Source organism: Periplaneta americana, chromosome 2 (assembly GCF_040183065.1).
Source record: "Periplaneta americana isolate PAMFEO1 chromosome 2, P.americana_PAMFEO1_priV1, whole genome shotgun sequence".
Taxonomy (NCBI): Eukaryota; Metazoa; Arthropoda; class Insecta; order Blattodea; family Blattidae; genus Periplaneta; species Periplaneta americana.
Genome location: NC_091118.1, coordinates 32,999,273 through 33,012,961, shown reverse-complemented (window position 1 = coordinate 33,012,961; position 13,689 = coordinate 32,999,273). Strand labels below are relative to the sequence as shown.

Below are 13,689 nucleotides of genomic sequence, written 5' to 3'. Positions count from 1 at the left end.
CTATCATCATATCCCATCTCCCTCAAATCCATTTTAATATTATCTTTCTATCTACGTCTCGGCCTCTCCAAAGGTCTTTTTCCCTCCGGCCGGGGCCTCCCAACTAACACTCTATATGCATTTCTGGATTCGCCCATACGTGCTACACGCCCTGCCCATCTCAAACATCTGGATTTAATGTTCCTAATTATGTAGGTGAAGAGTTCAAGATTATTATTATTATTATTATTATTATTATTATTATTATTATTATTATTTTAATGTTATCGGTATGGCTTTACGTTTATAAATAAAATATGTTTGTCTTTTGTAAGAAAAAAATTGCGTTTGCGAGAGAACTCCTCAAAATATCCTCAAGGCCAAGGCTAAATTGTGCAGAACTTGAAGTGAACTCAACAAAAGTAGGCCTTATAAATATTCTCTTAAAATTGAGGATCGTAATGGGGCCTAATGGCCATTGCAATAAAGAATAGCAGCAGAATCATAACTACATACAACTTGTATTAAAATGCTTTTGGTTACGAACTACAACCTTGTTAGTCTATTTTGAATATTGTACCAGACTGTAATACAAGCCTATGACACGTACCGATGTATTTCCGTCGCTGACGATGTGAAAACATTTGACAACCAAGTAATCGATAGATACACAGAACTGACGTAGGAAGAGGGAAGACAATCGATCGTTGCAGTTGTTCCTGTGAGGTCATGCCCTCTTTACACTGGATACGCAGAAACTGCTCATCGTGCTGTCCATGTAACGTCTGACCCGATAGATTTTTTACGTCTTGTCTCTGGCCCGGCTATATGAATAATTAATTAAACTGAGATCAAACAATGAAGGTAATCTTCCGTTAAGCTGAACTTAGATGTTTGGTTTTATAAGCTCCAGACCATGATATTAAATTAAAAGATTATTTTAAGGTGAAAGATTTACTCTAGAGTAATCATTCTTTTTTTTATTTTAAAGCTTAATATGTATACACACATCACTAAAAAAAATGAAAGAGTTCTGATAATAGTTATTTATGGTACTTGTGAGGTAAGTGTATCTTTATTGCGCGAGTGGAAAGATTTAAGCACGAGCGCAATGAAGATCACGCTCACAAGTACCATACGTAATTTTATCCATGACCATAACAAAACATTTTGTTTTATAAAAGAAAATAATATGTTGAAAATAAGTCCTCATATAATCATATATCATGGCATGGATTTTAGAATCGATACGTTTACTAGGTAGGTCATGATGTAGAAGGCCATGAATAGTGAAGAATGATATTTAAGGCGTTGGATAAATAACAAATTATAATTAATTATATAGTTTGAATATATTTTATGCTCGACCATGCCGAAATGTAGTAATTATGCACCTGGTAGCAGGCCTTTAATGCATGTCATTAAAGTACACCTACTCATTAAAGGTCAGGTCTTTCAGCCAATGACGACTCAGGTTACAACTGTTCAGCCAATGACAGGTCAGCTTTCTACCGTTATAAAACCGCAAGTATCGATTATTCTCGGATATGCAATTGTAGTCAAGTCCTTGTTCCAGAGAACGCCTCAATTGTAGGTAATAGATGAAATTAGAGGAAGGTGGAGAGTGTTGGTGGAATGATAGAGAAAACGGGAGTACCCCGAGAAAAACCACTCTTCAACGTCTGCGTTGTCCACAAATTACATCACGAACTGGCCGGGGATCGAATACAGTCAATCTGGATGGAATACCAGTGCCCTTAAGTCACAGACGCAGCTTACTACTACTACTACTACTACTACGACTACTACTACTACTACTACTACTACTACTACTACTACTACTACTACGGGGACTATCAGCAAAGTAGGGAGGGAACGTATCCTACTCACCCCATATAAGTTTGATTGGCAGGCGAGGGGTAACGCAATTGTTTTGCTAAGTCAAGTGCAGTGGTGGATTCTACACACCGTGCGCGTCAGTAATTTCTTTGTTGTTATAAATCTTGTTTCCAAATCTGTACAGTCTTTTGTTTATATGAAGTACATGTGTCATACAATAATTATTACAGCCACCTACTACGATTAGGCAAATCATATATTCTTCAATTTTATAACCATAGCCTACTTTTATTATGTGCACGAAAAATTCTTGAACTGCCTTGTGATCGACATAATAAATTGTTTCTTTTTAAAAACAATAAGGAAAAAAATAAAGCTCCATTGTCATTTAACTGTACAACATATTAAAAATATTCTAATTATCATTGATCAACATAGGAAACTGTTTCTATTTAAAACCAATAAAGACAGTAACAAGCTCCATTGTTATTTAACTTGAAGACTTATTAAACACAATGTACGTAATGATCGACATAATCAATTGTTTCTTTGTAAAAACACTAAAGAAAGTAATGCTAGTTTTAATGTTTTGTTGTTGTTGGCCCTCGGAGTTTGTTATTAACTAAAAAGGATATATTTGGCTCTAAAGTAGAACAACTCAACCGTAATACTGAAAGTAAATGCATGCCTGTGAACCTAGACCTGGAGATACTTCTAGACATATTCATTTTAGAAAAAAAAAAACTGCTCATAACAGTAAGTTCAGCCAATCATTGATACAACGCGCATAGGCCTAATATGCACTCAAAGTTTTAAATAAGTAAGTTCAGTTCCAGATACTTAATAAAATAATAAGTAACTAAATCCCGAAAATACCATAAACATATTATGAAAATACTTTTTAAAATTGTAAATAAATAAATACCTGTAAGATCATCAAAGTTCGCTTTATGCTTCCGATCAAAGTGGTGTTTAATATTAAAGCGTTTTATATGCGCAATTTTAAACTCGCATATTAAGCAGCAGACTTTTTTTTTTGTAAGTAACAATAATTATTCTTTCTGCCACTCTTCTCGAAACTGACGTCCCGAGATCGAAGCCATACCCGCCACTGAATGAAGAGTGTCTAGAGAAGCACCAGGCGGAGGAGATGGTCGGTGGAGTGAGGTAAGGAGGTTTTGAGTGCAGTGGCCCTTCGGAGCCATTTTTCCCCATGATTGTACTACTACTGCTACTACTACTACTACTACTACTACTACCACCACTTCTTAAAGGTATCCTCTTTAGGCACCATTGAGCGCATTAAACCCGATCGTCAGTTCCGTAGCCAAGTGCTCTGCCACCTGCTGCTGATGGTTCTCGTGAAGATCTCAAATTGTAATGTTTAGGTTTTGACTTATTTTACACGTATTCCATGTTATTAATTACTTACTTACTTACTGGGTTTAAGGAACCCGGAGGTTCATTGCCGCCCTCACATAAGCCCGCCATTGGTCCCTATCCTGAGCTAGATTAATCCAGTCTCTATCATCATATCCCACCTCCCTCAAATCCATTTTAATATTATCTTCCCATCTACGTCTCGGCCTCCCTAAAGGTCTTTTTCCCTCTGGCCTCCCAACTAACACTCTATATGCATTTCTGGATTCGCCCATAGTGGGTTTAAAAATATCCTCCCGTCCTACTTTAGCATTGAAATCCCCCAATAAAATTTTCACGTGATATCTAGGTAATTGATCAAAAGTCTGTTCCAATTCCTCATAGAAGCTAACCTTTATATGGTCGTCTTTCTCTTCTGTAGGGGCATGAGCATTTATAACTACGATATCGCACCATCTACCCTTAAGTACTAAATACGACAACCTATCACTGATAAATTCGACCTTTTTTACTGCTGATTTTATTCTTTTATGAATAAAGAATCCTGTTTCTAATTGGTGATTATCGTTTCCTTCCCCATAATACAACAAATAATCTCCTATTTGTGTTATGCTGTTCCCATCTAACGTAACCTCCTGTACTCCAACAAAGTCTATTCTATATCTACATAGTTCTTTTGCTACTAATGTTACCCTCCTGTTCTATATAGACTTGTAACATTCCAAGTACCAAATCTCAAAACCTTATTCCTTTGCTGTGGTCGTGCCAGAGAATCAGTCCCGTTTCGAGGCTTATTTGAGGGATTCGTAACAAGCTGTTTTTTACGGTGATGGGTTGTTAGCCCTTCGCCCAACCCCCAAGCTGGAGGACCACCCCTCATCGGTTGTCCGCGACTGCTTATTCAATATATTCACAGCTACCCTCCATATCTGGAGGCCGTCTCCTCTATCCTCAACCTGAGGACGCGCCATGCCGTGGCCATGTTGTTAATTGAGTATCAAAAACCTTTTATGTGAGCTTCACACACAGTGTAGCAAAATGTACAAAATATATTGGACCAAACAATACTTTAAAAGTGATGTCACGGTGTAACTCTGAAATAACCGAAATAATTGATTTTGACAGTAGACCAAATAATATGAACTTTAATGGAACTGAAAATGACAAAAAGTGATGTCACGACCAGAAATAGCCTAAATCATTGCCTTTGATATTACATTTCCTCCCCAAATATTTTGTATGTTATTTTTAAAAACTGAACAATATCGTACTTTATTTAAAATGATACACGCCATCACATACACCATGCCCAGACCCAATCAAACGCCTCCTACGTTCTCCCTTCCAACACACACATGCATACACAGATAGAAATCTGCGTAGTAATGCATTGCTGCCACAAAATACTGTATTAACTTTCCATGTAGCGTAGCAGAATTCATTGATACTCGCACATCGCATCTTTGATGTTGATTTCCGCTTCATTTTACTGCTGTTAATACACGTAGTTCACACTTCTGTTGACGTCCGTAAATAATATGGGCTTTGCATGCCTAAATCAGTGGTTCCCAACCCTTTTTTGGCTGACGACACACTTTACTGAACGCCTACTATATCGGGACACACTTATTTGTTTTAATAATAATAATAATAATAATAATAATAATAATAATAATAATAATAACAACAACAATAACAATCAGTGCTTCTCTTTTGAAGGGAAAGGTGGTGGAACTGAATATTAGAATATTTTATAGCGGACGGGGAGATGATTCACTGCACGGGAATTTTGTCGTTCTAAGCTCCTTTTCGTCCAACTAAAACTTTCAAGGTCTAAGCGGAATTCAAAGAAAAATTGTATTAAAAACATAGTTATTTACACATATTTCGATTTCATGATGAAAAATGCAAGAAAAAAGTGTCGGAACACCGTTCAAGCGTGTTTCGCCAGAAAAAAAGCACGGATAACTTCTTTGTAGTGTCGGACATTCGGTGTTGTAGATAGGTCGATGTTAACACGCAATCTAAAAAAAAAAAAAAAAAAAAAAAAAAAAAACAGCAACTTGAGTGGCTTTAGAAAAAATCAGAGGTATGTATAAAAAATGCCAATGTGTCTTTGCTGGACGGCCGATAAAAGATTTTTATTATCGTTTTTGAAAATTCACCTATTTAAATTAAATTTAAGTCTGCGCTTGGAGGCTTGCACAGAGTTTCTCCATACGTGGTCTTATGGTTGACAGACCAACACGTAAATCATCTTCAAAATACAGCAGTCCGTTCCTTTTTTTTTTTTTTTTTTTTTTTTTTTTTTTTAAGACTTCACTATTAGAAAAATTTTTTGTTTATTCGGCACCATCGACTGATTTGACAAAACATTTCCGCATATGAGACACTTTGTTTGTATTCATCGCCACGCCACGTAAAACCGTATTGCAAGTATTCATCATTATATTTACGAAACGCAGTACATTTTTGTGAACGCTGAAGGGAATTTTCGCTCGCATTAGTTGAATTAGCACTGTTATCATCTAATTCGAACTTGATTCAGATTGTCTTTTTCGAATTAAAAATTTGTCCATGATAAAATCTAAATAAAGCACTTGTGATAATATAGTCGCTCACACGCATATACTGAATCTGACCAATGTGTTCTCACGATTCTAAACTCTTGTTTATTACTAGAGATGGCCGATATTTCACAAACCGATATTTTGTCACAGGTATTTTTTTGTCACAGATAAACCTGTGACTGATGACGCGAAATATCTGTGACAAAATATCGCTATCGAAATCTGCTCCGTATTTAGTACTCTGTGACTGTTGCAACGTCTGCGACTGATATTTTCTCCTCTACGTCGTGGGTTTGCGCATGCGCATGATACAATAACAGCAATCGGGCGACAATAACAGCAATCGGGCGGTGGTATTCGATTATTTTTTCGTGATATTTTGTTCAATATTATTTTTTTCAAAGTGATGATGTGTTGCAAAGTTATTAGCGGCATTATAATAATATAATCATGAATCTGACATTTTGTTTTCATATTAAGTCTGAATATATGTTTTATAAATATTTTATATATTCCCCCGAGATCTTCACATTTTCATATTACTGTGAATATATATTAATGTATAAGATTTTCCACTCAATTTTTACGCAGTAACAATATTTTTTTTTAGTTATACTATTAATTACAAACAGAATAGTTACAGGAGCCTACATTATTTTAATAACTTTACATGTACTTCTCTCATTTATGTATGATCGAGTTTTAATGTATAGCTCTAACACGAACAGTGCAGGGTAGTATTAATTAAAATAATTAAACTTAAAATAAAATTATTTGTAATAAGTTCATTACCGGTATGTTGTTTATGGTTATTAACGCTTATGAAATCGCACAGTGCTTTCTAACATTGGTACTCGTGTGGGGTGTTATTTCACCCAATTAATAGGCCTAATCAATGTTCTCAACTTGATATTTAGTGATATTTATCTAGATATTGTTAAAATCATCAACTTCCAAGTAATTTTCAACTTTTAAATATAATAATATGGGGTAGTTAGCAAAAATTGTCAATTTATAAATTCCAAAAAGATCTGACATCTAGCAGACATTGCTCCAACAAATAGTTCTCATTGCCCTTGCACACTTTTAAAATAGACCTACACTTACACATAAACGGGATAATTAATTACATTTGAAAATAAGGGGTATCAAACGTAAATCATGTTAGTTCACTCCGTGTCACTGAACGTTATGCTCTTCCGAACTTTCGAAGCATTTCTCACAAGCCGACAACAGCACCTATAGAATTAAAACCGAACGAGATAAAACTTATTTGGCTAAACTAACCTTGAGGTAGTTTCCTTCGTATTCCCCTTATACACCTTGCATATACGAATCTGTGACAGGTTAGGTTTGGTTAGTTTAGGCTTTGTTACGCCTTGGATATACGATCAACTGCATCTCCACAAACAATCAAATTCAACGATTTTCACTTCCGAAATCACCGAAACTACCTCAGCGATAGTTTAACCTGAGCAACTGTCTCTCCACAAAAAAATTCCTTATAAATGCAATGATTTTCACATCCGAAATTGCCGAAACTACTTAAGCGCTAGTTTCACCATCTTATTATAAATGATACAGTGATTACACGATTTAAATAATAATAATAATACCATTGGTTACCAATAATTTATCTTGTGTAAAATCCTGTCTGAACAACTGTCTTGTTCTGTAATTATTTTCTATTGTTTTTCAGAATACTTATGTTTCGTTAATTTTTATTCTGACTCAATATTATAATGTTAATGCACGACTTAAAATAATTTATCGATTATATTATATACAATAAAAAGGATCAATTTTTAATACGATTAGGATAATCACATAACCTCAATTTCTCCGTACCCAACTACATTAAAAATTATCAACTGATTCCATATCTACAATCAACTACGATATAACCTCTTGCTATATGAGGTTAACTTTTTACATGTTACTGTTCAGTTAGATTAGTATTTATTTGTTAATGGTACATGTACATAATTTATTTGTTGGATTTTCCCATATAAACCACTGAAGTGTGGCGTGTAAAGAGAAATCGTATTCACATTGCACTGCTCTTCAATATTTCCTGTTAATTTTTATCGGTGTGACAAAATATCGGTATAATTCATGCATATTGTGCTTACTTAGCGATATAAAATATCGGTGTGACAAAATCACAGATAAAAGTCACAGATATATAATTGTCACAGTCACAGTTGTCACAGATACTTGAAAATATCGTTTAAGCTCAACTCTATTTATTACTAAGTAGATAGAGTAAACGAATTACTACGCATTGTTGCAGTGTTCGCTTTCATTCGAATTATCGCCAGGCAGAAAAATTAACTGAGCATTGTTGCAGGTGTTCACGTTTCATTGGTAAAGTCTGTCTCCAAATAAAATGTATCATATCAAAGACATCGTTGTAAATAAAAAAAAAAAATGCGTTGTAAAGAGGCTTTCTGGATGACATAACATTTATTATTTAATTTCAAAATTTCGCGAAACACTTCATGGGGCTACGCAACACATCGGTTGGGAACCTCTGGCCTAAATCATGCTTATTGCATGAATGAATCTCCACAGAACCCAACTTTTGTATATATTGTAGAGTAGGGCCTTATCTCTTCCCAGAAATGTATGTACTTTTAAACTATTTTGTGGACATCATTTGTAATTCGTTACGTTCTTTCCGTCCCTCCGTAGTTTTAAACTTACTCGTATGGTTGAAACAAAAGAATGACGAAGCGATTTTAAGCTTAAAAAAGTTATTGTACGTACTACCGCAGTAAATTAAATTAAAATAAACTGGCAGTAGACGTCTCCATGGACAGTCTGTGAAGACTGTAATGGCTGCATAGAGCTAGAGGGATCTGTACAGGGTGTAACGAAAAAAACAGTGGAACTTCGAGTATGGATCCCCCATATGCATAGAAGAAAAATGGATATATCAACATCGGTCCGGAAATGCTTCCTTTCCGAGTAAGGCTTGCAAATATGATCATAGTGGACTCCAGTACGTTGTTTGCTGTAATTATTATGAATCATCCATTTACATTTCTTTAGGCCTATCTGAATTCTCCAAAATGAACAAATGTTGAAAATGAAAACAATTCACGGCCAAACAGTGCCCCAGTCTATCACAAAAAACAGTCCATTGACTTTTTCACAGTTTCAGGAGTGAGTTTCTAACAGCAGAAAAATGACAATTTGATAACAATAGTGTATATTCTGCTAGAGTTTTAAACGAATTTGTTAATTTGAACCTCTTTCTAATCTGTTATTTTCTTTTGGTTTCAGAATCCAGACTTCACTGCCATCTAGCAGACTGGAAAAGACTAAGGTATAGGATTAACATATTTTGTGTGAATTAGTTTTTAGGAATTGTGCGATATTCTTAAGATGCGATAATTTTATCATTTTTGTACATACCTTTCTTCATTTTTCGTAAGTTATATTTCCAGTTTCAGACTTTACCTCACGCCCGAGATAATTTTTTTTTTTACTTCTTTCAAGAGAATTTGTCGTTACTGCAATTTGCTTTGCATGGTTTGTTTCAAAGAAATGTCTGTTTTGCAATTTTACATTAATGTCTGCATTACAAGAACTTCTACTGCCTTTCGTAATATGAATGGGGTCTACTCTCTGTAGATCGGGTAGGTTGCGTTTGAGGCGTTACGCTTTAAGCAGGAGGATTGCGGGTCCTATTCCGTTGGGATCATGAATTGTTTGTAACAAATAAGTACGAGGGATTGTTTTTTTAGTTAGTTATTTAACGACGCTGTATCAACTACTATGTTGTTATTTAGCGTCGATGAGATTGGTGATAGCGATATGGTATTTGGCGAGATGAGGCCAAGGATTCGCCATAGATTACCTGGCATTTACCTACGGTTGAGGAAAAAACCCAACCAGGTAGGCTAATCAACCCAAGCGAGGATCGAACCGCGCTCGAGAGCAACTTCAGACTGATAGGCAAGCGCCTTAACCGACTGAGCCACGTTGGTGGCTAATTAATATCAGTGTTAATATTAATACATAATAGTTATTTCATGTGTTGCGTTGTGGTTATAATTCAAGACTATAGCCAGGTAAGTTTTCAGAGTTGGTGCTGATTTTAATGTTTTGAAAATTAAACAGATTTATTATATTGCCTTATTAATCTTCATTCATAAAAATCGTAATAAATTCAAATTGTATCATCATAAATATGGAACTAAAAGATCCGATTTTATACGACTAGAGGAACCAAAGTGTTTCACAAGCACAGCTCTTAGCCATAGTACCTACTTTGGTCCAAGGTTATACAATAAAATAATTTATAAATACCCAAATTTGGAAAATTTTGGTATCAGAAATTTCAAAAATAGCGTTAGGAATTTAATTTTTTAAGAATATATATTGATTTAATATGTATATGTATTTGTATGATTTAAATTGTTAAAATTGAAAATGTAATTTTTTTTCTTGACCCAGTTTGTGTTTATCTTTGTGTTTAGATATCTCCCTGAGTACGAGTTTTTTTACTCCTTCAGGGAAGAACTAAGATTGTATTTTTGTCCATGTTATTTTATTAACAATAAACAATAAACTTATAATTTCATGTGGTCAAACAAAATACATTTTTATGCTAGGTCTCGTGAATCAGTTGTTTAGTCAAACCAATTAATTTAATATTGCCAGACAAAATACCTAACGTGTTGATCCCTTTCGCGTATAGTTTGCCTACGAAAATATGTTACAAACTATTGAATTATTTGCAATAACCTTCCAGCATAAAGGTAAAGTACGGTAAGTACTTAGGATCGTGTGATATCCGGTAACAGTTGGCAATACTGACAAGACGGCAATATTTGCTGTTTAGGAACTGTTCTGTTCTTACGTGAGCCTCACTGTATCAGTGCTGTATTTCTTATTCTCCCCATTTTGTCATTTTGTTGTCGTGTAGGCTGCATCAATTTCTCCTTACTTTTTGGCCTCTCTGTAGTAGAGAAACTGGCTACGGACTGAAAGGTTCCCGTTCAATTCGGTGTGGTCGCGTTGTCGACTTCTACAACGATCCCTGTCTCCATATGCCGCGGTTTCTGAAAGGGATTACTTACTTACTTACTTCTTACTTACTTACTTACCTACCTACTTACTGGCTTTTAAGGAACCCGGAGGTTCATTGCCGCCCTCACATAAGCCCGCCATTGGTTTCTATCCTGAGCAAGATTAATCCAGTCTCTACCATCATATCCCACCTCCCTCAAATCCATTTAAATATAATCCTCCCACCTATGTCTCGGCCTCCCCAAAGGTCTTTTTCCCTCCGGCCTCCCAACTAACACTCTATATGCATTTCTGGATTCGTCCATACGTGCTACATGCCCTGCCCATCTCAAACATCTGGACTTAATGTTCCTAATTATGTCAGGTGAAGAATACAATGCGTGCAGCTCTGTAACTTTCTCCATTCTCCTGTAACTTCATCCATCTTAGCCCCTAATATTTTCCTAAGCACCTTATTCTCAGACACCCTTAACCTATGTTCCTCTCTCAAAGTGAGAGTCCAAGTTTCACAACCATACAGAACAACCGGTAATATAACTGTTTTATAAATTCTAACTTTCAGATTTTTTGACAGCAGACTGGATGATAAAAGCTTCTCAACCGAATAATAACAGGCATTTCCCATATTTATTCTGTGTTTAATTTCCTCCCGAGTATCATTTATATGTGTTACTGTTGCTCCCAGGTATTTGAATTGTTCCACTCTTCAAAAGATAAATTTCTAATTTTTATATTTCCATTTCGTACAATATTCTGGTCACGAGACATAATCATATACTTTGTCTTTTCGGGATTTACTTCCAAACCTATCACTTTACTTGCTTCAAGTAAAATTTCTGTGTTTTCCCTAATCGTTTGTGGATTTTCTCCTAACATATGTGCGTCATCCGCATAGACAAGCAGCTGATGTAACCCGTTCAATTCCAAACCCCCTCTGTTATCCTGGACTTTCCTAATGGCATACTCTAGAGCAAAGTTAAAAAGTAAAGGTGATAGTGCATCTCCTTGCTTCAGCCCACAGTGAATTGGAAGGGATACTTTTTGAAATAATTTTTTACCAGGCTGAAACTAGTTTTGATCACTGCTCTGGTCAGTATTCAAATTTAGTTGTCAACCCCGATTTTCACATACTAAAACGTCCTTTACAATATTAAAATTTCTCTCAGTTAATGCCACACAAATACATAAAATCCCTGTACATTTGCAGTCGTGGCCGTTGACAGCTAGTGCAGGCGTATCCTTTTCGGAACAGTTTAGATACTGCGGGCGACAAGACATCACAATCAGGCGAGAATAATAATCGCTAGTGACGATTCAAACTTGCTACCTACAACTCGTTTCAACCAGGCTGTCCGGTACAACTGCTGGACTTTCGATGTATTGTCGTAACTATTATACAGTATTTTAACCTTGTAGTGTATTGATAAAACTTTTTTAATTTTACGCTCTGTCCTTGTCATCTTATGAAGCGATATCATATAACGTCGCTTTTGTCTCCGTTATACCATTATCAAAGAATGACGTGGCCTATTATAATGTAAGAAGGTTTGTTTAAGCCATACAATGACCCTTTGATGAGGCAGATAAAAAGTTTTACCGAGGCACACTAATTTCATATCAGTTTTACAAAGCAGTGCTTGACCGGCACAAAATTGGTCATTTTGAACTTCGCTCAGTCCAGGGGAATAGCCGTGACTAATAGAAGGACTTTCATAAACTTTTGTCCTGATTAAACGAGCACTTTCCTGCCATAGCTTAGCCGACATCTTCACATCAGTGAGGATAGCAATAAAATTCCATTCCCAGCATATTCTGTTTTACGTGTGTAAAAAAGGTTTGTTGCATAGGTTTTCTCAGAGCGCATATGTTCCTCTCCCATCATTGTTCTGTTGTTTCACTGCAACCTTATCGACTCGTATGGTTTTAGGCTTACGCGGTGTTGAACATGATGGAGGTTTTTGCATTTTCATAGGAAAGAAATAAGTTAAGCGTTCACTACATCGTATCGCACTCCTCGTACGAATCGCACGTAACGGATATTTTAAGTGCAGTGCGTTCACTGTAACGGCTCCATCTCATCGCCTCATCGGATTCCCCTATCAGCTGTTTAAAACATGACGTACGATATTGACATTGCTGAAAACAGAGGAGTTGAGGTTAGGTCTATTAATTATGACTGTTAGCGAATAAGAATGTGTAATTGCTTCATGCGTCTTAATTGAGGAAAGAAATATTGGTTACATAATATATATGTAATAAATGACTTGATTACTGTAATGGGAACGCCTCAAATTATATAATTCTTCGCAATTTTCTACAAGCGAAATAAGTTTTTCGTCTGCCATTTTGGCGCGACAGTGAACATGGCACAACATAATAATAACAGTTGAGCAGTTAAAATTGACTTATTAAAGGAGGCCATGATCGCGCGCATCGGAAAAGTTGCTCATCCGAGAAACGTGGACGGATTTGCCGAGAGCCGATGCGTGCGATACGATGAACGCGGTTACATAAGAATTGCAGCAAAGATAGTCTTTTTCCGATCCGTGCGATTCGTCCGATGCGTGCGATACGATGTAGTGAACGCTAACCTATAGTATATTACGATACAATGTTGGGAAGTCATTTTTACAAAATTAAGAAAGAAAGTTTGAAAGACAATCAAACGTGTATTGTACAGTATTTTTTACACGATAGAATATTTTGAAAATATATTTTTTTTAATCTTAACATACATTACGTACATTACTCTATGAACAGCTGATTAATGCTAGCAGTCTGGCCAACGTACAAACTTCACCATCAACTTCAATATGAAGGAGTAAAAATGATTCAGATACTTGTAATATTTCGTGTTCAATTTGGATAATGTTTATTTCTT

At 35.7% G+C, this 13,689-nt stretch overlaps 1 protein-coding gene across 4 annotated transcripts in view; it reads left to right on the top strand.

Annotated features, from left to right (window-relative positions):
• Evi5 (ecotropic viral integration site 5) overlaps window positions 1-13,689 on the top strand; it is a 349,793-nt gene that overhangs the window by 168,664 nt on the left and 167,440 nt on the right. For all 4 annotated transcript variants that reach the window (XM_069814642.1, XM_069814634.1, XM_069814662.1 and 1 more), the window contains exon 3: window positions 9,057-9,099. The gene's annotated coding sequence lies outside the window, so the exon portion shown is untranslated. The remainder of the gene's footprint in view (window positions 1-9,056; window positions 9,100-13,689) is intronic.